At 39.5% G+C, this 26,747-nt stretch overlaps 2 long non-coding RNA genes across 2 annotated transcripts in view; one reads left to right on the forward strand and one right to left on the reverse strand.

Annotated features, from left to right (window-relative positions):
- The window catches only part of LOC147824266 (uncharacterized), a 41,706-nt gene that overhangs the window by 10,390 nt on the left and 4,569 nt on the right, over positions 1–26,747 (forward strand). Inside the window, exons 2-3 of the long non-coding RNA XR_015442586.1 lie at positions 7,555–7,652; positions 8,771–14,418. This is a non-coding gene — a long non-coding RNA (uncharacterized LOC147824266). The remainder of the gene's footprint in view (positions 1–7,554; positions 7,653–8,770; positions 14,419–26,747) is intronic.
- LOC147824267 (uncharacterized) lies at positions 2,712–25,084 on the reverse strand. The gene is made up of 2 exons (XR_015442587.1): positions 15,580–25,084; positions 2,712–13,706 (listed from the first exon to the last, which is right to left on the reverse strand). It is a non-coding gene; the product is annotated as an uncharacterized LOC147824267 (long non-coding RNA).

Consider the following 26,747-nt stretch of genomic DNA (forward strand, 5'->3'; position numbering starts at 1 on the left):
CATGTTAGGTATACAATACAGTCACATTCATCATTGGGATCTTGTGCCATTACATGAGTCTCTGGGTTCCCACTTTTTCCCCTTCCCCTGCCCTCCCTTCGCCCCTCCACCCTTCCCCATTTACAAAGACTTTGTTTCCATTTTTTTCCTCTTCTCATACTTTTTCTTTTCCCTTTTTTCCTTTCCCCTACCCCTCCCACTTCCCCTACTCCTTTAGGTCTTTTTTTCCTATTTCACAATATCAATTATACATTTTGATCCTTATCTACACTTTTAGTTTTTCACACCATCAATTTCTTTTCTTTTCTTTATTTGGTACTGGGGATCAAACTCAGGTCCTTGTGCTTTTGAGCAGGCAGCAGAACCACTGAACTACATCCCCAGCCCAATTTCTTTTCTAAACACAAATCTATGCAGATTTTTAAATTTTCTCCTCTGATAGAAAAAATTTCACAATCAACTTTGATAATTTATTTCTTTCTAGAAATGTATCTCTTTCTTTGAAGTTAGCTAATTTATTGGTATAGCACTAGCTTGTGATTGATTTTTCTCTAACAGTAGTATGAGTGCCCCCCTTTCATTCCTTACACTGGACAGCTTTATCTTCTCTCTCTTTTTTGTCTAATTCAGTCTAGCAAGTTTGTCAATTTTAGTAAACTTTTAAAATAATCAATTTTTTATTTCATTGAATGTTTTCAGCTTTTTAGTTTTCTGTTTCATTGATTTTTCTCTACTGTTTGTTGTTTCCTCTATATTGATTTGCTTAGGTTTGTTTTTGCTTCTTTTATCTTGATTTGAAATCTTGTTTTTCCTCTTTTAGCTACTGTCTATAAATTTTGATGTGTGGTATATTCATCTTTATTGAATCTTCACCATTTTCTCTAATGCATAAGATCTGATGTTGCTATTTATTTTCAAGACCAAGTGCATCTGAAGATGTATTTGTGAAGCTTAGAAGAGTCGAGTTCAGGGTTTGTGAGTGGTGAGGCTTTTGATGCTTCCAGCTTCATTCCCATTCTTTATCAGGTTTGCGACCAAAGCTAACAGAGTGGAATGTTTCATCATGCCAAAAGCAGAGGAGTTAACCAGAAATTCTCTCACTCCAGACAACTGGATTGGATTAACTGGCAGTTCAGTGAAACTGTCCTGAAAAGACACTTCTTTCCATTTTCGCTTACTGTCCCCATGGCTAAAGAATAAAAACTGTTCTAAGGCCACGAATAGCTGCATAAGACAGCATCACAATTACTAAATTCTGAAGCTCTTGCTTTTGCTAGTGAATGGTATCACACATTAAAATACACACATTGTTTTTGTCAGTATTCTTGTTTCTTTTGCATGAATAAAATTTGGAGTAGAGCTATAATTTTTATGACAAACGTAGGCCTGTGTGTGTCTTGAGTCTTTCGTGGTACATGTTTGAAGGAGTTGAAGATACTACTCTTGATTCCGGTAGCAAAGCTGAGAGTATTAGGGTTTGAACTATGGGGCCCACTCTATGGCACTAAACAGGAAATGGAAAGAGAGACACACAGATCAATAGTACATTTTTGAAGGCTTAATTTCTATTTTCAATATAAAATATTAGGAGATATATTTAATTTATTGCAAATTAATTTTCTCTTGATAACCCAGGAGAGTCAGGCAGCTAACTGTAGGGGTTTTTTTCATTACCAATGTTTTCATTGCCAAATAGTTAGGTTATGGTGTGGACCTGTTGCTAATACTTTAGGGCAAAGGTGAAAACCAAACCAACCAACCAGTACCATCTTTTGAGTGATCAGCATGGGTCAGGACAATCTCAAGTGGCAGTGTTGCCTCTTTGTTGACCTCCTCCAATGCCTACTGTTTATACTTGGGTAGTAGCACTTTTCTTGTTGAAATTCATATTTTAGTTCTACATGTAGTATTTTTTAACCATGACTTTCAATCCTTAATGACAAGGTTAATATTGTGTTCATTTTTGTCTCTCATTGTGTATATGACCAGTGTGTAGCTGTTAAATTCAAATGAACAAAAGATTATAAGGTTGAGAGGCACATTTTTGTTATAAAGAATGAAGCATAAAAAAATAACATTAAAAAAATTATCAAGTGGGGCTGGGGATTTAGCTCAGTGGTTTCGCCGCCTGCTGTGCAAGCACAAGGACCCAAGTTCGATCCCCGGTACCAAAAAAAAAAAAAAAAAATTACGAAGCAGTGTAGAGTGACATAAAATATGACACAAATGAACAAAAAGTACCTTAAAATGTGTTCAAGAAATGATGACAGCTTCACAAAGATGAAACTCATGTAGCTATAAATATTGTTTCAGTTGCAACTTTGTAGACTATTGCATCAGTCAGCTTTCTTGTTGTTGGGAAAGATACATCATAGGCACAATTTAAGGGAGGAGAGGTTTACTTTGGCTCACGGTTTCCAAGGTTTCAGTCCATGATGAGCTGGCTCCAAGGTAGAAACATCATGGGAGAAAGACGTGGTGGAGCAGAGCTGTTTACTTCATGACAGTCCAAGAAGCAGAGCTCAAGGGGAGAGCACCAGGGAGAGACAGACCTTCCGATGGGACAGCAGTCACCAGTGACCTCCTCCTCCAGCTGGGCCTCACCCCAATGGCACATTGGGCTATGAACAGCAGTGGACTAACCCACTGAGGAATAGTGCGCCACCAATGACCTCTCCAGGAACCTCTTAATCCACGGAAGATGATTAAGATTAGCTGGGACAACCATCACACAGAATACGATACACCTTAAACTGATGAGCAAAATCCTTTAACTTCTAAAATGAGGAGTCATATTCTTGTAGAAACTGAGGCTGCTTAGAAGATTGATTGAACAATAATATTTTGATAAGCAATTCCTGCCACCTAAACAAGGAAACATATGGACTTTACCATGGGGCTTCATATTAATTTCTCAAATAAAGATGCTGGAAATCCACACTAATAATATTTTTAGGAAATATTACTTCACTGGCAATACAATAATAGTATGTAAAACAATCATAATTGAAAACAACAAAAATGAATGGAAATTATCACCCCAAATTTAATAGTCTTGAAATTATCATCCTTAGCTTTAGGTGAGAATCAAATATTCAGGTTATTTACACATGTGTAATAATTCAAATATTTTATTCATGAAGTTATTTACACAGAAATAGGATATATAGGAATTTAAAGGGAATTTTTTGTTCAAGTATTTCTTCAGGGTGACCCCATGGTGATCTGGCATAGCTTCCTCATAACATTTAAAAAAGAAAGCAGAACTCAAGGGAAATATTACTACGAATCACATAAAGGGCAACATCTCAAGAGAAGCAGCAAGTTTGAACTCAAGTTCCATCACCTGTTGAACAAAGTCTGGCAAATCTTATATCTCTTCATCTCCAAAAGTTCAGTTTTCTTGTCTGTAAAATGAAGGGAGTTGAAGGCTCCTGTGGTTTAGTTTTTTGTATCTCTGAGTAGATATCTGAACTCATAATATATTTTACAAATAAGACAATGAGCCCCAGGAGGCTAGCAGACATTTAGCTTAAAATAAAAGTGCATGGTTTAGCAGTATTTATATAAAAATGAAGGGTACTTAGGTTTCAAACTGTGAGAGTTTTAAAGAAGACAATAGCAATCATCCATAAACTTAGAGGGACTCAGACATGATTTTTGTAATTGTTTATCCTTTCCAGTAATAAAAACTATGATTGTTCCTAGTATCTTCAGGGTATTCCGTGAAAAATAATTATGTATTCTATGAGGAGAACTTTGAAGATGAAAAGCATTCAAAGATGCAAGATTTTATTACTATCCTTTGACTTTCAACCATGCTTTTCCCAAGTGCTTTTCTGGATTTACAACATAGTTATTGCATTTCTGCTGTCCAATTCTCTTTGTAAACCCATTATTTTTGGCTGGCTAACAATTTTTTATTCTTTAGGGTAAAATACTTTAGTTCCTTGGCTCAGCCAAGGAAACTGTGAAAAAGCCAAGCATTTTCTAGTGTGTAGCTTGTCATCATCATAGCCCTTAATCCTTTCCAAGTTTTAGAGCTAGTATTTCACTGGTGATACAATAATGGTACATAAAAAATTTGAGCAAAATAGAAAGCAGCAAAGAACGGAGGAAAATATCACCCCCCAATACAATCGTGAAATAATCCTCATCACTTTTAGGTAAATACTTTTCCAGACATTTCATCTGTGCTGTGTGTCAACAGAGGCATACGCTCATTCAAAGTTATTATTTTATAAAATGTGATCATCTCATAAATGCCAGCTGGGCAGTAGTGAAATAAGTAAAAGGCTGTAAGTCCAAGTCTGTCTCATTCCTGCATAATGAGCTGAAGCACAGTTTGATGTTTTTTTAAAAAATGAAATTTAGGGCTGGGGATTTATTTCAGTGGTTCTGCCATCTGCCTCGCAAACACAAGGTCCCGAGTTCAATCCCCAGTACCAAAAAAGAAAAAAAAGTAGGAGCATAATAGACAGCTTATTTCCAGCCAATCACAAACAGCTAGGTTTCTGCCCACCACAGGTGGCCGGCTGCTCACATCAGACCCCAAGAATAAAGATACCTCTCTGTGTCCAATGGCGCGATCTCTCCACCATGTACCTGCGCCTGCCCCAACACTTGGCTGTTCGCATAGCTCAGTGTGCTGCCTCATTCATGAGTTATTCTTTGTCTGAGAAACTTTGCTAAAAGGAGTTTGTTTGAAGGCTTTCATTTAGCAGTCTGGCGCCAACAGTAGGATTGGAAGGAGCCCGCCAGCAGTGCCAGGAGCACCCAGGGACCATGGGCAGAAGTCCCTCCTGGGCCCACTGGGTCCACTGTCCTCTCTTAGCACCTGGGGGTGGTAGGCGAGTTGATCTCAGGCTCATCCATGTCAAACTTGCCCACTTTATTTGAGCAATTATTTTAATGGACAGGGGTCAGAGTTTGATGGGATAAAAAACTGGCCTGGGACTGGTTAGGTCTCAGGTAGTTTCCATTGAGTTAGGTTCCTTTGACTCTTAATTTTATGTATAAAAATTATGGATCCAAACTCATGTATTTTTGGAAAAATGGGTTAAGCTTACTAAAGACAATTTACCTTTAGAGTAGCCATTATGGGGCAGTTTTAACTTAAAGTTCTTCACTTGTGAGATGCATTAGTAAAGTAAAAGAAAACCTAAAAAGCAATGGAATGCAGTCTTTAATTGATGCACTGAAATTTTTAAATGATGAAATGCATAAAAGATTGTGTTTTTAAAAGATTCCTTACAGAAGGCACAAAATAGTCTTAATTTTTTCCACAAATATTAGGCAAAAGCTTTGGCTCTCTGGGCCAGGAATCTGGTTCCATTGGGCAGAAAATCAACTCAGCTCTGGATATTCTTTCATGAATCACAGGACACTTTGTCTTATTTTACCCAGAATATGGCTAAAATTTTGAAATGAAAGCTATATGATCTATTCTTGGTTATATGTTTATGTATATCTGTTTGTATACTTTCTGTGTGTAGTACTTTTCTACCTCTTTTAGTATTACCAAAATAAAATTGGTGAAGAGCTCTATGTAATTGACTTAGAGAAAAGTAAATGATTATATACATTAAATATTCACTAGACTCTTATTTTATTTTTTCTCTAAGAGCGAAAGGTAGACATTAACCAAAAATATTTTTCAAGTTAATGTATTCTGGGCAAATGATTAGCCCTCCCCAAAAGGCTAAGTAATGCCAGTTTGTTTAAAGCAGATGAATAAATGTAATATTTTTATGCAACTTTTCCTACCTAGGTTTATTATTCTGATAAACTCACATTATCGCTATATTACAAAATTTTTCAGGAAGCAGAATAACAAGACAATAGCTATTTAATGTCTTATTTTTATAAGTAATACTAGCAACATTGCTAATGAGTAAAATCATGTATGAAATAAGGTCAAAATTCTATGTGAAATACATCTTTCCTATACAAAAATGTTCCACCATTATTTATCACAAAGAAGTGAAAGTCAAGGCTGAGGGAAATCTGCACAAACAATTTAATTCTCAGACTTGGCTAAAAAATCCTAGAACTAAAGTCTTGTCTCTCTCCAGTTTCTCATTACTGGGAGACTGTTAGAAATCATGCTTTGTTCTACACTGACAGACTGTACCATGAGAAAGAAAAATATACATTATGATTCATAGATTTACCAGTCTATACTTTATTTGTGTGACAGACAGTTCACAATTTCTGGTTTCCTAGTGTTCAGTGAAAATTAAGGCCACTAAGTGTTAATTATTCTAATTATCATACAAAACTAAAAAACAAATCATGAGGAGAAAGCTCTGTCTGCAGGTATACAAGGAAGGCATGGTGTGTTTCTGAGAAGGAAAACCTAAGGTGTGAGAACATGTTTTGTGTTTAAGGAGAAATGCAAGGTAATTTTTGTCTCAAAGTAGAATGATTCGTGGTTCTAAAAAGAGAAAGAGGAAAAATATAGAACAGAACTGAATGGATATATGAAAGTACAGAAGGTACATGGAAGCAGAATCTTGGAAAAGGAATTTTACATGTGATCAAGATAAGGTTAGAAAGGGCCGGGGATTTAGCTCAGTGGTTTTGCTGCCTGCTGCGCAAGCGCAAGGACCCGAATTCGATCCCCGGTACCAAAAAAGAAAAAGATAAGATTAGAAGGAAATTATAAATTTTCCTTAAAATTGAGTACTAGTATGAAAAGTACACTGATGAGAATCTAGAGTTAGACTCTTTATATTAAAAGAGTAGTTTTTGGAGTATTTTTCTGGTATTAATAGGGAATTCAGAAAAATTTTCCTTTATATTTCAGCTAATCAGCCTTGTAAACAAATATTCTGTTTATGAAGATAATTTCCTGTGCTTCCTTCTGTCTCTGTTTGGTCTTTGATAACTTAAGAATTGAGCTGTCTTTGTTAAAACAACTAAGTGCTCTTTTTGTTTGTTTATCTACAACTATCATTCTCTGTATTTGAATTTACAGCGTTTTAATTCTCCTTCTGGCTAAATGAATGACAATTGTTTCACGGTGACCTGTGATCCTATTTTAATCAAGTGTTTTAAACTTTTTGAAAATTTTAGTAACTTCCAAAAATAATTTTAATGTAAGAAGTTTTGATAAGATGTTCTTGAAGTATTGGTTCCAAATAGGCCTCTGAAATATTTTAGAAGAATTTATTCCTTCTCTTTATAAAAAAGAGAGCTGTGAAACTAATTAGGATTATTTGACATATTAAACTGCCCGAGAAACATTATGAAATGACAAGAATATAAGTAATGCTTAACCTTCTTTAGGTTAAATCGAGCATGTGTTTGTTGAATATGTTACTAATATGTGTTACAAAAATTGCATGAATTTCTTAGAAATCTAATAATGCAGGTATAATGCTCTCAGTCATAGTTCTACTTATTATATTAAAGTACTATATCTTGGAGAAATAACAAAATCTCATTGTTAATTGCATTCTAATAAACTCTTATCAGATCTTTACCCATAGCCAGTTAAATACTTGTTACTTGCAAATGGTTAATTGTTTTATTTTCTTATTGTCCTGAAAGGTATCATATGCAACTCTAAACTTAAAGTGCTTCATCACTGAGATTTATGGAAAGAACTCAGACAAGTATGGGGTTCTGATACCCTTGCATTAAACTGGGTAAGAGTTCTTAGAATTTCACTGACAAAATGGGTTGGCTCATGAAACTTCTAACCTAACACTAGGCAATACAAGAATGAATTGCATACCAGGGAAGTGCTTTGGCAGGTTTTATGCCAAGGCATATAAGCTGTGCAAACTGAATGCAAGGTTGATGAGTGTCTAATACCATGATAAACTAGTCATAAACAGTGCAACACAACTGAGTTGGAGAAATGAAACTTTGTTTTGAAAATATCTAAGTTCAGTGTTAGGTGTAGATTCACTGAGAGGCTGGATATGGTCTGGTTCTTCCTGAATTGTTAAAACATCATTTTAAAAAGCTCTGAAATCTATGACTAATCAATACATAGCTACAATAATACAAATTATGAGAATTATCAGTAGGGTTACTGTTCTAAAATTGCTAAAGTGGTTTACAGCCAACATTGTGGTTTTTATAACTGTAATTCTGGTAGCACAATGAAAATCTCAGATAGAAGCTGGGTGGTGGTACATGCTTGTAATCCCAGCCCTTGGGAAGCTGAGGCAGGAGGATCACCATGAGTTAGATGAAAGCCTAGACTACATAGTGAGTTCAAGGCCAGTCTGGACTACATGGTGAGACCCAGTCTCAAGTAAGCAAGCAAGCAAGCAGACAAAGATCTCAGGCCGACTACTTCTGGTACTAGCTGGATCACTTCATTACCTACAATTGGATTTCATTCCACCACCGTCAATGCACATATTCTGATCATTTAGAATCTTTCTAATACAGAAAAGCTGATATGATAACAAAAGCTAAAATGCTCTTTGAGAATGCGTTTCATTCAGGAGGAGTTTCTGGGAAAGTGCCCAATAACAGGTATTGACTTGCTCGGACACGTTACTTAGCACTTATATAAAGTGCTTCAAACACAGTGGCATTAGGCACAGCCACCTGAGTTGACACCAGCGTCATCCACAAGTGGATGGCAGACAGATCCATGCCAAGCACAAAATGCAGATTCCTCCTTTGTGAAACACTTTCTGGAAAATCTGCCTCTAACAACAGTGCCTCATCAGCCTTCCGCCCATAAGCTCTACCATAACTCAGTGCTGCAAGGCCTCATGCATCACGCCGCGGTGTGTTTTCACAGGAAATCAAGCAACCCTCTGTGATCCACCAACAAATGAGAAGCAGATCTGTAATAACCTGGAACCTGGAGACGGGGAGCTTTGTCATTGACACCAGGGCACTGTCCTTGAGCCCCTCTGGAAGGAGCCACACATAGTAGTTTTTCACCACATGCACTGCATCCAGACTTCAGGGCATCCGGTGTTGGACTCTCATCTGTCAGCCTAAGCGAGACTGCAGACTTTTGGGACTGTGGCTCCCTGGGAGCACGGGAAGGTGACCAAGGAGGTGGCTCACAGCACTGATGGCGTCGCACGCAGAAGTGGACAGCCCGCCCAAGACGACTGTTCCGAGGTTACGGCATCTGCTCCTCCATACTTTTCTCCCTGTACTTCTTTGCTCTTCATGGCAAGATAGTTTAATAACCAAGATTTTATACTCACTGGTCGCTTAGGGAACTTTCCTAAATGTTGAGTGTGTCCTGTTAAATCTAAATTGTTTTGTGATCTAACAGAACTTGCAGCTCACCTGGAAGAAAATTTCACTGATATCCTAAGTGTGGTTATTTGTGCAGCTACATATCTGATCCTTTCTATCAGTTTAGGTTTTTAGATTATCATATTAGATTTCTTGTTTAAATCTGACAAGTCTGCAAAACCTAGAGTTAGGGTTTTACAGCTAAATTATATCAGAAATTGAATAAGAAAACCAAAGGGAGATATTTTAGAAGTTTGTAGGAAAATTTGTTTCTCTAATATAATTGTCGGTAGCTTCTAGATGGCAATAATTCAATAATGGAGTCGTGGATAAGTATTATTAGTGCTCCCCTGTTGGTGATGCCTCACACACAAGGGCTCCCACAGGGGACTCTTTTATCCCTCCAGAGTGCACTTTTATCTGTAAAGAATTTGATCAACAATGCATGGGCACCCAATGTCTTCATTAAGTAGGAAAAAAGCTCTGCGTGGGTGAGGGGGTCCTCACAATACCATTCGTCCCATTACCAATTGGAAACTGAGAATGTTCAGGTCTACATCTCTTAATTTTCACGATGGAATAAAGTGGAGATTTGCAGCTGGCACAAACCCCTCTGAAAGGGCGTCTTTTGTAGAATGTTCCATCCCTTCTTGGCACAAAGGTAAGTGAAGTTATGATTAAGAAGCCACTGCAAATATTAGTTACCATGGCTATGATAGTTACCCAGCAAACTTCTTTGTTTCTCTTGCTGATGATGTTTTTGGCAAGAGGATAGCTTTGGACTACTTACTGGCTGAAAAACAGTGTGGGGAGAGTTCGTATCTCTTGTTGTACCTGTGTAAATATGTCTGATGCGGTAAATACTCAGTTATACAAAATCAACAAACTGCTTGGTTACATCAAGTAGTTCTTTCTTCCATCTTCTGACTTATTGATTCTTTTACTTATCTGAGCTTAATTGTTTTGAGGCGTGGGCTCCAATTAAGGAGTATGCTTACCTCTTAGTATTATGCCCATAGCCATCAAACTAGTCTTCCTGTTGTGCTATATCCTTTCAGGAGTCGCAGACATTTGTGAGCAGCCATGCCTGGTGCATCAAATGACTGCTCTCTGTTTAGAGCAACAAAACATGAAGGCAGTATAAAGAACCATTTAAGTGACTTGGTGACATGACTTGGGAAACCACCGGTATTTTGTTATAGTAACGAAAGACGGATTAATCCGAAAGTTTGCATCAAGGAGTGGGGCATTGCTGTGACTACCCTGCACCTGTGGAGGTATGTTGGGAGTTGGGTGACACAGTTATTTTATTATGCCAAAGATGGACTGATATAGTATGTATCAAGAAACCATACAGGGAAACAACTAAGTTTAGGGCAGTCACGAGTACAGTTCCACTAATCAGGCAGCCAGTCCCTCACACTGGGTCTACATAAGGCAAATGCTTGGCTTTGATGGAGTGAGTGATTCTGTGCTCACTTCCATGTTTGTAACGGTTTCTGCTTAGCTCTCTCAACTGACTCAGGGCGCTCCTGGATTCATGAATTGTTCTTTGCTCAAATATAATCTACTAAAGTTAATTTGTCTAAAATTTTCCTTTTAGCAGCAGTTTTAAAATTAGCTATTTTAATAGAAAGAAAAAAAGTACACGTGTTGGTCAGTAATTTTTACCACAGAGTTTGTAAAGATCCTCCTAAAATTTGATGTCAAAAGTTTTTGATTTTATATAGCATTATATGATCTCCTAATTAGGTAGAAATAAGATGAAAGCTTCCAATTCCCTTATTTGACCTTCAGATTTTTTCCTAAATATGTTATTCAATTTCTTTTTTCAAATGCCCTAAACCATCTTCTTTTTTCAGTAACAAAAATCTTACTAATGTCTAGTTTTATACTTTTCTGCATTTATGTGGATGTGTCCCATTAACCACAGTCCTCTTAACCATTTTACTACTGTGACCTTTCTTTCGGTTTCCCTTTGGGTGGGTTTGCTGGAATGCTTCGATCTGAAATTTCATTTATTTTGTTACTCTAGGACATTTTTAGGGTATGCCTTTGTCAAGGGAACCATACCATGCGTCTTGGTTTCCTTGCCCCAAAATCTTTTCTTCTCACATGTGTCATAGCCCACTTGATTAAAACCCTTAGTCCATTTTATTCACAAGTACTTGATAATCTGATCTCTTTTTGTACATCTGTGGCTTGATGTTTATAATGTATTTATTGGATTTAAAATGGCATTTGTACTCTATGTTTGTTTATCTGGTCTGGAGTTTCTTCATTCATTTCATTTGGTTGTTTATCTTAGCTTGGGGCTCTTATAGTATTGAATTTATATTCTTCTTAAGTTCTTTTACAGCATGATGTGTTTTTTGGGAAATGATCTTCTTTTCACTGTATTTGTTTGCTTTTTTGTTTTTCTTAAAATAAATTCTTCATCTGGTTTCTGCACTCCATGATCTCCTCTGACAATTTTTTTCATTGATGTAGTGTGTGTCAGCATGTGTGTGTGTGTGTGTGCGTGTGTGTGTGTGTGTGCGTGTGTGTGGTTACTTCACTTGGCTTGAACAGGACCGGCTCTGAATGGCCTCACTGTCAGCCCCGACTCCCAACTCAGAGCGAGCGAGCGAGTGGTCTGCGTGCCTCGGACAGCCCGAGCAGAGCGGGCGTCTCCCCTCTCTGGGCTTCAGCGCTGAGCCGGCACGGCCTTTCTCACCACTATTTTTTCAGAGCCCTTCGGTGGAGAAGAGCCAGGCAGAGTGTGGTCTCGTTGCCTACTCTGGGGACGTGACCTGGCCTGTTCCCAGAGCTGTGTTCCACGTCTAGCTGGGGTTGCCCTTGTCCTGCAGCAGAGACTGGGCCTTCAGATCATTTTCTCAGCTCAGGCTAAAGCTCTACGAGATGGACTGGCAGTTCGGCTGCACGTATTGCAAGATCCAAACCCAGCCCCTAATAACACTCGTGAGGGCACCGGCCTGACCGGCCCTGGCTGCTTGCTTCTCTATGACTGCACAGTGTTGAGGATATCTGTCAGAGTGCGCTTTTCATTTTCTATCCCACAAAGCTCTGAGGGCCTGGTCCGCAGCCCTGCTTTACTAAACCAAATCCTGTTTATCTGTTTGGCCATAACTTCCGAGTTCATGGGACGAAGCGGGGTTTCCTTCTTCATACGCTTGCAAGTGGTGAATTGCTCGTGTTTGTTTTCCTGCTCTGCACTCCACCAATATTTGACAGATGGTCTCTAGTGGGCCCCAGTCTCCTGTCCATACCTCAGTGCCTCCTTTGTGTACATTTCAATCAACATGAAGTTTCTGAATGCTCTGATAAAAGCCAGTGACATTTTTGCCCATTTCTAGGCATAAAAGTTGGCTTTTGTGCAAACATGGAAGGATTGGGCTGTATTCCCGCCTTACCTCACCTTGAGGAGCTTCTGTTTCCCGGGCTCTGGTCCTTTTGTAAATTTTGTATTATGACGTTTGGCCATTGGAAAACACGCTAATATTTTATATATACTTTATTAATTTAGTTAATATTTAATGGATTTCACTCACCTAGGAGTTTATTGGGCCAGCCCTTGAATATTTATATATCAATTGCATAAAAAATCCTTCCAACGCTTGGTGTGAATGGCATTAGATTGAACACAAACTTAAAATTGAGATTTAATTTTCTATTTTAATTGTTATCTCCACTTACCGGTTTTTACCTGACTTCATATTTTAGAATGGTGGTATTCTCACTTTCAGCTTTTCAGTACTGGTTCCAGGCAGTGACGGTGGCATACAGCCTTTGACCTACCTACCCCTGAGGCTGAGGCCAGAAAATTACTTGAGTTTGTGACCAGCCTGGACAACACAGTAAGACCTTATCTCAAAAAATACGATAAAATACATATAAATTTAAAAAGAGCAGTGATAAATATGTCCTCTTTTCAGATGACATTTAGTTTACAAGGTCTAGTAGGGCTTGAAAGAAAATAATTCTTAAATTAAAAATAATTTTTATTCCATTTAGGAGGAGAAAGCGTGCCCTACAGTTATTGTTTAACTGGTGATTTTTAGCTGGGGCTCAATCTACACTTTTACTTTTGAGATTCTGTCACTGATACTCAGAATACAGAAGAAAACACAGTTATAACTCAAATACGTTTTGCATTTTTGTTTGCTTATTTGCAGCACTGAGAATACTAGGGCTTAGAGTTATCCACCTATTGATACATATCCAAAAAAAATAGATTATAAAGCCACATTCAGTTTGGGTCCAGTTGGTTGTATGGTAGAGAAAAAGATGGCTATCATGGTCTAATGAAATGTTTTCATGGCTTTGAAGAGGAGCATGTGTGTGGATAATATCACCTACCCACGAAGAATGCTGTATCTTAGGAGGCAACAGATAGCACACCTAACGTCTCTATTTCAGTAGTTCGTGCAGCTCATGAAAGCAAGTGTGCAGTCTCCTCCTTACTTCTGCTGGCACACAACCTATAAGCAGACGAAACGGAACAGTCTTCACCCATCAATGTCACACTCCCTTGAGCTATTAATATCTCTTCCCTGCTGTAACTGCATCTCTTCCTCTGAGATAATTTTTCCTTCTTTCTTAGTAATCAACACTCACTCTGTCCCTCATTGTTCTAGGTAACCCCCATTCTGGACTTTCTCCCATTATGTTCAAGAACACAATTTTCCTTTCTGTTATCACACATACTACCTTTTGTTGCCATCATCAGTATGTTTACACAGTAGTTGAGTTCTTTCAATTTCATTTTAAAAACATTGAAAGTCACTATTTGCCAAGTTGTCCCATGTCCTAGATGGGGATTCCATATTCAGTATGCGATTATGAACTTTTCATCTCTTTCCTTGATATCTTTGAAAGCCTGAGCAAATAAGAATGCTCCTCCTTTCAACCCTGTGTTACGTCAGATAACATGCACCTAAATAGTTATAGTTAACAACTTGCAGTAAAGCCACTGTTTTCTTCTTTAATCTTTTCCACTGCCCAGCAATTATATTTCAACAGTGAACTAATTCCTTGAGTTTCATCCTTAAACTTTATATTTCTTAGCACTGTTATGTAACAAGACTGGAAAGCAAACCGCAACAGTTATATAGGAGGAGGAAAAAGGAAAATAAAACCGTATGCATGAAAGCACATATGCAGCTTACATTAACGTCTGTTCGGATTTTAAAAGTAAGTATACCATAGATGCAATCTTAAATATTTAAATGTAAAGAAAGTGAGTTTCTTTCCATGTTAATGAAAGCCCTTTCTAATGTGGATGGGTATAGTGGGGGTATCACATTTTGGGATATATCTGCAACTTAGTATTTATGTTTGACTTTGGTATCTCATAAATATTAGCATGTTTTATTACAAATGATGGTATTTTTAATAAGGCTTGAAGTGCTTTGTATCAGATTCAAGAAATCTGATCTCTGCTGAGATAAGAGATAAAATAGGAAGGCAATGGTTACCTTTTAGTGAAATTCCAAGTGAGACTGGGGACAGTTAGGGACAAAGATGAAACAAAGAACAGGCATTCTACTTTCCTCCAGGCTCATTACATCCTCCTCCTGTCATGTTCTAAGTTTCCACGTTCTTTGGAGCAGAAATGTTTGTCTGTTACTGGTCAGAAGGATCTCATCCCTGGGCAAGGTGGAGGACAGACAGTCCTTGGTTCAATGCATGTTGATGGAGGGGAATTAATTAGCCTGTCCACTCTATTAGCCATTTGGAAATAGTAGCTCTGTGATGGACATGACTGATACTCCAGACAAACAACAAAGTAAGTCTGAAAGTAGAGAGCGATGATTTAACAGAAGCTAAAAATGAAAGTCAGACAACTCCCTTGGAAGCATCTAAAGAGATTATAATGACTCACAGTGAGACGGAAGAGTAAGCTTAAGGCTAGGACCAGGAATAAATTTTCAGAGTAACCGAGTGCCAGTGAGATCAAGTGTCCCAGAAAGCCAGTAGTTCTGGGGGCTGGAGAAACATATAGGAGGTCTGGGCTGATACCCTCACAAGTCTGGACAGGCAGGACTCCTGCACACCCCCTGCAGGCGCACTGGGCTCACTCTTAGGAGCCAGCTCTCCCTCCTTGCCTTTTTTTTGCAAGGTAACACGTGTCCGCCTTAGGATCTGCCCCTTCATCTCCTTGTAACTGGAAGACACATAACCAGAGCTGTTACAACAGCACCCGGCAAGGACACAGAGGGCTGACAATGGAACCAGGGGCTGTGGTCCCAGAACCTTACAAAACCTGCCCAGCATGTACCGGCTCGGAGTTTGCACACACATAGGACTCCTTTCAGAAGTGGTTGGTCAAAAAAGAGATAGGGGAGAACTTACCTATTTGTGATCAGCCTTTCAGGATAGAGCTAACACTCTGAAAATTGCCTTCTACTTGGATGATTTCTAGAAGCGTGGAGAAAGCAACGGGCTATTCTAGGACAATGCAAATCTCAGCTGCCAGGGACAGTTAGGGAATGTTTTACACTGTGTGGGTCAGATAGTTTCAGTTTTGTATTGTGGTAAGAGCAGCCGTAGACAATCTATCCTGAGGATGGCTGGGTGTAATTCAATAAAGCTTGATTTACAAACACAGGTAACAGACTGGCCACTGTTTTCTGACCTCTGGCCTAAATTAAGTGAGATTGAAATGCCACAATTTTCATAAAATGCACTGTAAAAGATTTAGAGAAGGATTCATGATAGAAGGGATGAACGTGTAAGCCCAGAGAACCCATGAGAGGACTATGTCCTGTCAGAAGACCCAAGGGAGACGCTGTCCACCTACGCCCTCAGGACTGTGCCAGTGAAAGGGACTCCTGTCTCGCTCAGTAGCTCAGAGGTGACTTCCTTCTGCAGCCCAGGAGTGGCGGCAGGAAACAGCTTTGTGAGTCTCACAGCACTGTGGACAAAGGGCAGACAGAGAAGGGGGGCAGGCAAAAGCCTTTGTGAGTCAGGAGCCAGGTACATTGGTTTGGTGCAGTGAGATGCAAGGCTGGAGAAACATCCTGGAAGCCTGATCACAAGCCTGATGGAGATGACTGGACATGCTGCCTCCAGCAGCAAAGTGAGTGGACGGCGGAGGGCTTGTTTCTCAGTCTGTAGAGAGAAGTTGGTGGCGATCCGGAGCCTTAGGGTGATGGACCCGATTAACAGCCATGACCCTTGACCTTGCTTCTCACCCTTAGCCAGGTTCCCAGCTGCACTCCACTGGCGGGGAGACAGATCATGTCTCTGGAGTGCCAGGATGATGGGAGTGGTGACATGTCCCCAGGTTTTTCCCCGAAGAGACTCACACACCTCGGGTAACTAGAACATGTACAAGGGGATGCTCACACATTTTGAGAACTGCAGGTGTGTTACTTACTTTTCTCTCGTTGCTGAGACCAAATACAGGACACCCAAAGCTGAAGGGAAAAGGTTTATTTAGCTCAAAGTTTGTAGAGGTTTCAGTCCATAACTGGCTGGCTCCAAGGCAGGGTGGAGGGGCCTCAAAGAGGAGAAACAGCTCATGGTGCCCATACGGTAGCAAAGGCAACAAGGGGCCTTAACAGCATCTTCCTGCTCCTTGTGTCTTATCAAGACTACTGGGATTAGGGCGGTGCCAAACCCATCAGTGGACTGGTTTAATAATCACACCCTCTTAAGCCCAGCATCACACACTCTAGATCCAGCCGCCTCTAAAAAAGCCCCCTATGATCCCAGGAGGCTTTGGGGGACGTCTAGACCCAAACCATAAGAGTAGGGTAGCAGGAATGTAGCTCAGTGGCACCACACCTGCCCGGCAAGCACAAAGTCCTGAGTTCGATCCCTGGTACTGGAGAAAAAAAGATTAAATAAAGACATTAAAAAAAAAGAGCAGAGTACAGGTTTCTGGTGGCCATCACTGTACCCTCTGGAGAACGGTGTATGGGAGCCAGCAGTCCTGGTTCCTAGCCTCACTCAGTGGCTGTTACACCAGTCTCTGTCTTTGGTGGGAGCCCACATGCTTGACGCTTGGCATGGTCCCCGTGTTGACCACTTGGCCCGTTGAGAAAGATCTACAGTAACAAGCATGAATGAATGAAAACATCCATTCCCCAACCAATGATCAATTAATCACAATACCAAATCCGGGCCAGAGTGGCAATCATTATCTTCATTGTTAAAGGCAATGAAATGCAAGATAGTTTTCCAATATATCACTGGTCAGTTGAACAGCCTCTCTCCTGCAGCACTCTGATGGGTCCTGGTGATGCTAACAGACTGCCACAACTCAAACAAGTAGGGTCCCCGATTGTAGCTGCTGTGCCAGAGGCGGTGTTGCCAGCACAGACCAACACAACCCCACATTCCGGCACACTGTGCCTACTGATCAGGGAGACGTATTTTTCCAGCACAATCAGTAAACCTCAGAAATGGTCAGCATTCACAGAATGCATTCACACTCTTGCCCGATGCTGTGGAGACTCCCCTGTGCTGGGCTGACCATGCAGCCTCTTCCACTCTTCATGCCCATTTTCAGCCTCCTGAATCTATGCTCGACCTCTTGGCACCATAACTTCTGCTACTTTCTAGCACTGGACTTTCTATATGATGTCCACAGTTCACCTAGGTTTTAGTTTCACTTATAAATGGGAATGATAATTATGCTCAGCATTGGTACGAATATCAAATAAATAACCTATAAATGTTATAGGTTAGGTCAGGACTTGGGCTCTGTGAAACGTAATCGAGGTCTCACAAGGTGTCTTACTTTGCTGTGGCAGGGGCCCAATACCCAACACCCACAAGTTAGAGGAGGAGGAGAGGTTTATTTTGGTTCTCATGGCCAGTCCACGGTGGGCAGGATCAAATGCTGAAGTGGCATCGCAGAAGGGCCATCTGCAGAGGAAAGCTGCTCACGACATGGCATGGAGAAAACAGATGGGAGGAGATGTGGGGGAGATGTACCCTTCCGGGCCAGGCCCAGGGACCCACCTCTTCCGGACAGACCCCAGCTGCCACTAGCACACGGAGCCACTATGCTCACCAATGGGCGAATCCACCACAAGTACACTGCCCAGGTCCAGTCGCCTCCCGACCACCCTGGCTCTGAACACATGAGCCTCTGGGGGGACATGCAGCTCTAAGCCATAGCACCAGGTAAACGGGGTAGACTGCAAGCGGCCGCAGCAGGGGAACTTAAAGCAGAGAACTGTTTGGGCAGGTTATGGTGCGGATGAGGGACAATGGAGATGCAGAAGCTAGCAGCCCAGAAGCTAGCCTCAACCAGCCTTGAAAGACCAGGGAATGAGATGAACTGGTGCCACTGAAATCCAGGGGCTGGGCTGATGTCATGGAAACTGGAACCATAGGGTTTGTCTGAAGCCAAAGAGGAAATGCAGCCTTTATGAAAAGAGCTGACCAAAGCTCAGGCTGGAGAAAGAAATACTGTGGTTACTCCCTTCCTCTGCCCTTGGACATCTTGCTTCTCAGCGGCCAGAAGCCAGCTGACTTGGAGTCAGAGCAACTCCACCCACCGAGGTCAGCCCAGAGCTCCGGAAGGCTTGGAACTGACAGTGTGCGTATCTCCAAGAGGTCACCACATCCAGCCGCATCTTTGTGGATGGGCTTCCATAGTGGGAATGTGCTTTCTCACCACCAGCTCTTCTGGACCAGGGTTGATCTTGATTTAGGAAATGAGGAAATGATGAGGTGAACTGGTGAACAGCAATCGGCCACAACACTAACAGAAAGAATGAATTATGGTCTCTTCCACCAACACGGACGCATCTCCAAAGTTGTATGAAGTGGACGACGCAGGGCACGAAAACACACCTATTGTATGATTACCATTTTTGTGCAAGTCTAGAAAAGGCAAAAGAATAGTGATAGAATGAAAAGTATTTTCCAGTACTTATGAAGGGAAGGGACGAAATTAGCTGCTGAAGGGCACAAGGAAATCTACATCATGATTATGGTGGCTATTACAGAATTGTGTATATTTCTCAAAACTTATCTAATGGCACATTCAAAATTAGTGAACTCTATTTTACTGTTGTTCAGTAAAGCTGACCAAAAATAATAAAATCAAATAGTCATATACATATACCCTTTCATTTTCTAAAAACAGGGTAATTATTTAAACATAAAAACTCTCCTATTATCCAAATGTGCAGTCATTCTGTTTTCAAAAACTCAGAAGATGAACTGGTATCATGCAGGAGACGAATTCTCTAACTTGCCATCTGGTAAAGTCAGAGAAATCAAAGCCTGGCTTCTTCAATGTTAACATTTAAAGCTTTGATCCTAACAACAGATACACATCTGGATGCTGAGCCTGATTTCCACATCTCATCCAGCTTTTCATCATGGAAACAGAGTGTGTGGTTCACAGAAGCCACACTTTTAGCAATGACATCAGGTGCATGAATGATTAATTTTCTTCAAGAACATCTCAATAGAAGGCAAGCGACAGGGCAAATGACTCTGTTAAGAACTCTGGACTCCACATGGAAAGGCTTGTTTGGGGGGATTATTTCCAGAATCAAGAAACCATAAAACTCCATGACCTCCCTGGAGAGAAAACTTGAAACACTTTTGCCTAAAATAGCAAGGCTGGACTTCTAAGTCACGGAAAATGACAAACACATTGGAAGTCTGGAAGATACTTCTCAAGAGATTAAAACAAACATCACCAAACGCAGTGCATAGAAGAGCGCTGATTTAATTCAACATCATTATGAAAAAGATGGGTGGTACAACTGCAAACCTAATGTCGTGGATCGACTGGAATTTGTGGAAACATTGCTTAATGGAATTTTGGCAAGACTGGTAGAGGAGTTGATTACAATTTAGTGTCACTTGAGACTTACTTTCAAATACTGGTGCTATAGATAAGATCTGTAGGGCAGGATCAAAGATACTGTGCAACCAGGGAAAATGATTATAAGGACGGATTTGAATTCCTGGGCTGGGGGCCTCTGTCTTGAGAAGGAATAACCCTTGCCTTCTTGGAACTGAGCCTAGGGATGCAGACTGGAAAGGGATGCTGCTAGAAATCTCAAAGAGCGACTAGTTTTGGTTTCCTGTCTAATTGTCGATAACACAAGGAGATCCACTTATCTCCTCTGACATATTGAAGGCACACAAAGGGCGGGAAGCCCTGATGCTATCGTGCAGACTCTGGTCCTGCCTCTGAAACAAATTCAATGAAGCTTTTCTGCTTGCTAGAACAGGGGAATTTATATGGAAGTGTGAGCCCAGCTGTATCCTCTGGGAGGCTTCATGTTCTTCATAACTTAATTTGGGTACAATGGGCAGAACTAACAGTTTAGGTAGCATAATTTTTGCTATTTAAAATAGATTATTAAATAGGAGAAAAATATGGTGAACTTTATGCACTAATAATGTTAAATAAAATATTTTCAGTTGCACCTGCATTTCTAGCGTTCTGCCATTGCTTTTCAGTGTCACTTTGAGGACCAAAGCTGTACTCAAGAGAGTGGGGCTTCAGCAAAGGAGTCTATAGAACTTTGTTACAGCATCAGGGTGGCAGCAGTTGAGGAGGGAGAATATCATGTCTCAAGCTGAAACTCGATAAGCATAAAATTTTACCATACTAAAATATGCATCTTTGGTAAATTAGACTAATTTTAATCTAAGTGCCACAGTAATGGAGCTTTAAATCAGTAAATTATTTATCACTCACATTAGGTCTTTTTCACTGGGGAAAACGTGAAAGGAATTTCATCATGAGGTTGTTTGAAAGTCTGTCATTGGACTGTGCTTTTGAGTGAATTCTGTTTTACGTTTTCATACTCCATGTAGCTGCCTTTCCTTTGAAGAGACGGAGGTTGTCAGTGAGGCTGTCAAACTGAAAGATAGCATGGATCTTGGGAGGTACTGGGGAAGAACCTGTGCCGGGAATCTGAACAGATGTACAGAATGTGTCCAATCCCTCTTGGCTCTTCACACGTCAGTTGGCTTATGTTTCTGGACACAAACTGTCAGATCACATTGAGCTGGATTGGTTTTATCTTCCTGGGGGTTGATTTCACTAACAAAGACCAGGGCAGAATTCAGACTCATCTGCAATGAAAGATGCCTCCATGAACACTTCTTAAATGGAGGAAACTAAAGCTTGGAGCTGTGGTGGGAGGGCTCACAGAGCAAGCTGAGAAAACAACTGGACACACTTCAGAACTTGCTGGCAAGTGTTTACAATCAACTGGAATTATTTCCGGGTATGTTAGGAGAGCAGGAGGCCTGGACTGCTGCTGTGAGAACTCAGAGAGCAGAGTTCTCATCTTACAGCAAGTAGATGCCAGACATTTCCCCGTCTATAGGGAGAGGGAGGCCAGGTTGCAGTGAGTGCTGAGAACAAAACATATGTGTTACAGAAATAGCAGTAGAGGATAGGACTAGGAAGTAGCAACACATTTTTATCTGGCTTGTGGATTGTGTGTTGATACCTCTTACTGTTCCTTACATCCAGGCACTCAGACTCTGAAGTCATCTATTCTATTAGAAATTAACTTGCAAGTATGTCCTTCAAAAATAAGTAGCTCATGTCAACTCTGTTTGGAAATCACTGCTTACTTAAACAGGCCCAGCATATTTAATATGTTGCCCAATGTCTAACTTTACCTGGATCACAACAGGTTAACTTGTAACTATTTTTCAGGGTTTTTTTCCGCTTTTTCTTTTTTAGCCCTTTAGCGTTTGGCCAGACTTTTCATTGGAACAATTTTGGTTAAGTGACCCTCTGTGGCTCGGTGTGCTGGGGAGAACCTTACAGACACTCCGAAACATCGAAATTCAGAAGGATGAAGTCCTGAAATGCATTTTCATAAATTATAATATATTGCTCTGATAAGAGCCACTACTCAGTATTTGTAATAAATGAGGATAAGCATTTCACAGAATGTAAAATAAGTCACAAGCTACTATTTGGCATTCCCAGGGAGGACGAAAATTCATTTTCATATTAGCTTTTGTAGTTTGTTTTTTTTCTTGTGTAACTCAAAGATATGTTATGTACTGCAAATATGGACTAATGAAAACTTTAAAAAGAGAGAAGTCTAAAAAATAAGAATCTGTTTACCTACCATATACACATGAATTCTAATGAGTTGCTACTTCTAAAGCTAACATTTTATGTAAATTGACCTACTGAATGGTTTTTTCCGAAACAATTCAGAACGAAACATACTTGCCAAAAGAAAAATTTAGATTCCAACTCTGTTGTACAGTTTGGAGTTTGGTTGCATTCTAATTTATAGAATGAACATATAAAACATCAAAACACCTTTCATGAGTGTAAAATACTTTATAAAACACCGCATTCTTAGTCATTATATATGTATATATGTATGTGTCTGTGTGTGTGAGACATCCATATTCATACATTAAATGTATTTGTTTAGTGAATAGTCTGAATTGGGGAAACCACCATGAGGCTTTCATTGGTTTCCAATCACTACCTTGTCCATTTTCTCATGTATGACTATTCTGGCAGATTCTATATCTTTATGGTCACTTTTAAGTATAAAAAGTTATCTGTCTTAAAACATCAATCTTGGCTTAATTTCTTAATACTCAAAGCTCTTGGTTCTTTCACTCTTTCTTCACTTTGTTTTCTGTTTGTTTTTTCCCTCTGTTAAACATGAGGAGGAGGAGCGGCTTCAGTTGTCTAACTTTTCCTGTAAGGAGCTTCGAAGTTGCTGCTTCACATCCTAAGTAAAGAACTGAACAGACTGAGAAGTCAGCTTCTCTTTGTAGATCCAGGGAAAATTTTTTTACGGGTACTATTGTGTGAGTAACAGTCTTGAACCCTCTTCTCTTCGAAATTAGAGCAGGAGAGGGAAGAAAAACAATCTTTCTCTCCAACTCCAACAGTTGGATTTCAATCCCCTTTTCCTTCCTTCCCTGCTTAATTTGAGAGTGGGACTTCAGCCAGCACTCATTAACCCCTACAATAAGGATTCAAATTGTTTACAATTCTTTTTAATTTGTTTAGTTTAGGGTATTTCTTGTACTCCAACTTCAGTCTTAGTCACCAATTTGAGAGCAAGCAAAATATATCATTCATTTGGCTACACTTATACATATACAATATACAATATACATACATATACAATATGGTTCAAACAACTTTAGCTCTCTATACGTAAGGCAACATAAGTATGTTCAGTTGTGGTTATATTCATTATGAACTTTTAAATATTATCCAAGGACATGATTTGATTTTTGCACTCTCAATTTGAAATCTTCTATACACCCGACACTGGTGGCTGTTAACCATGTTATCCATGAAATTCCTCCTGCTTTCATTTTTCTGGCCACCTAGACACAGTATCTTCCAAATTCTCTTTAAGTTGTTCTCATTTGTGCTATTGTACAAATTACCTGTACACCTTTACCTGCTTCTTTTAAAAAATGAGTATCTCTTTGTTCCTCACTACCGTAGCTTACAGCTACACAATATATATATCAGCCAGGTTAATTTTCAAAAGAACTTTCTGAAGAGCATTCGCCTACTTCAGAATGCTGCTATACTTCTGTATTTACCAGAAAGACAACCTCTGCCACAACTTTCACTGGCCTAGTGGTGCTTTACTTTAGGTATACCTGTATCTATGTTCAATATAAAGAAAATTACAGGAGTTGGATAGAAAGGGATTTCTGGTTTTCTATACTCAGAAGGTCAAGTTTCTTTTGTAAAAGGCACAGGGCCCAAGACTGAGCCAGCTGGATACCAAGAGAAGAGCATGAACACTAAATTAAGTGATAATTCAGACGATGCAGCAAGCTAAGGTTAGAAATGTAAAAGCAAACAAGAAAAAGGATAAAGAGTTAGGATAAGAATGGCAGCTAAGTCCTCTTCCTCCCAAGAAAGAAACTTCTTGTGCAGCTATACTAAGTTACTTAACAACTCCTTCCTACCTTCAAGATGGACTTGAGGAATGTAGAAATGCAGAATAACTGATTTCCTATGAACTGTGTTTCCTTTGAACTCCAGCTAAGTAACTGATTATCTTTAGAGTCCACATGACAAAGCCTAAACCCAGTTGGTCATTCTAAACCCATAGAGCCATCAGTGCTAGGTGATCACTGTATAACTAAGTTCCCTGCTTATGTATGCAAGACCAAAGCCACTTTTGGACTTCCCTCCTAGAAATTCACTACGAGATATTTTCTTTATGTTGTCAATAAACACTTCCCCTTTAGCCTCCTTTCTGTCCATGATTTCATTCTTTGACTTTGTGAGACAATGGTTTGTAGGATGATAGTTGTTTTGCACTCACCTTTTCAGTGGAAAAAACCTTCAGATTTGTTCGGGGGAAATAAATTTATTCATCAGTTTAGTAGGCAAAGAGATGAGATACATAGAACTGCAGAAATAGAAATATGTTATAAATAGTCTAATTATTGGTGGCCTGAATATCTATTAAGTATTCTATATCATTGGAAAATAAAGCATATAAAAAGTTGAAGAAAAAATAGTTTTGTTCTGTGGAATTTTGTACTTCATTAAGTATTTTGAAAACAGTAAGTTTTCTGAATTTAAAAATACATGATGTCCTTTGTAGCTTCAGTCACTGTGATTTGAAGAGAAAGAAGGTGTTGATGAGTAATATAAAATGAATGTCATGGTATTTCCTTCTAGAGTCTCACTGGGTTTCCATTATTTAAAGATCTCCAAAATTTACATTTGGGGAGATAAACTCCCCCATGTGCCTACTAGGTCTCTGCCTCTGTGAAAATTGAAATATTTGAAGGAAATTACATACATATTCTTCTCCTATGTGTAACAATTCAGCTTAACATGTGGAGAGCAGAACACACTCAGAAATGTACATAAATTAGATATTTTCTCAACATCTAGCCATGTTCTGTTCAGTTTTGTGATGTAATTCTCAACAGAGAAATAAACATATGCCAGTGAATCCAAACAGCATCAAATCAAAACGGAAAAGAATTTGCTTTATTTCACAAGAATTTGTAGCAGCAAAGCAACTTGTGACTGGAGTAAGGAAGTGGTGTCTGAGAATTTCCCCTTTCTGGGATTTTAGCAGCAATGCCATCAGCCCTCCCACACCCTTGCCAAGGAGAATTGCATTTATTTGGCATAAATACCTTAAGCACATTCTATTGCTAAATTAGTATTCACTTCTAGAGTCTTGAATGTTTTTACCACAAACACTTTGTTCCCTCCAGTTTAAATAATATGTTACTCCAGGGACTAATTCTGTGGCTTTGTATTTAGAAATATAGACCCATACATCAATTGTCGGCTCTAAATTTACTTGAATCCTGTCATGTTTTCCAAGTTCCTGCATTGTTCTCGGACCATGTTAATAATGAAGCTTTGTTGGGGGAGCACTGGAGAAGATCATTTTTTATTTTATTTATTTATTTATTTATTTATTTATTTATTTATTTTTTTGTATTAAATTCTTTTATTGGTACATTGTAGGTATACAACACAATTACATTTCTCATTGGGAATTGTACCTTTATATAATGCATCTTGGTTCTTATTTTTTCTCCATTCCTAGCCCTCCCTTCACGCCCGCCACCCTTCCCTATTTACAAAGACTTTATTTCCATTTTTTCTATTTCTCAGCATTTTTTCCTTTCCCTTCTTTCCTTTCCCCTGCCCTTCCCACTACCCCTACCCCTTTGGACCTTTTCTTCCTATTTTGCATTATTGATTATTCATTCTAATCATTGGTACATTTTAGGTATACAATATAATGACATTCATCATTGGAAATTTGCACCTTTACATAGTCTCTCTTGGTTCTTATTTTTCACCCTTGCCCAGCCCTCCCTTCAACCCCTCCATTCCTCCCTATTTACAAAGATTTTGTTCCTATTTTTCCATTTTCTCATATTAACCCCTTTCCCTTCTATCCTTTCCCCTAGCCCTCCCACTTCCTTCCCCTTTGGCCCTTTTCTTCCTATTTCACATTACCTATTATACATTTAGTCCTTATTTACACTTTCAGTTTCTCACACCAGAGAAACTATTCAGTATTTACACATGTGTGTCCTATTTATTTCACTTAAGAGTATTGCCTCAATGTGCATCCACTTAACTATAAATGTCTCTAATTTCTCATTTTTTATGGCTGAGTAGTACTCCATTTTATTAAAAAAACCACATTTTCTTTATCCAGTCCCCAGTTGATGGGCATTTTGGGCTATTTCCAAGTTTTAGCTATTACAAACTGTGCTGCTATAAACATAGGTGCACATATATCACTGTGGTATGATTCTTTTAATTCTTTGGGGAAGATCTCCAGCAGTGGAATAGTAGGGTCAAATGGGACTTCCAGTCCTAGTTCTTTGAGGTATCTCCATACTGATTTCCACAGTGATTGCACCAGTCTACACTCCCACCAGCAGTGGAGCAGGGTTCCTCTTTCTCCACAGCCCCGCCAGCATTTGTTATTGGTTGATTTCATGATAGCAGCCATTCTTTCTGGAGTGAAGTGGAATCTCAGAGTTGTTTTCATTCGCATCTCTCGAATGACCAG

Source organism: Heterocephalus glaber, unplaced genomic scaffold (genome assembly GCF_053883595.1).
Source record: "Heterocephalus glaber isolate CG9 unplaced genomic scaffold, H.glaber_assembly_v1.0 deba00001550, whole genome shotgun sequence".
NCBI classification, from domain to species: Eukaryota; Metazoa; Chordata; class Mammalia; order Rodentia; family Bathyergidae; genus Heterocephalus; species Heterocephalus glaber.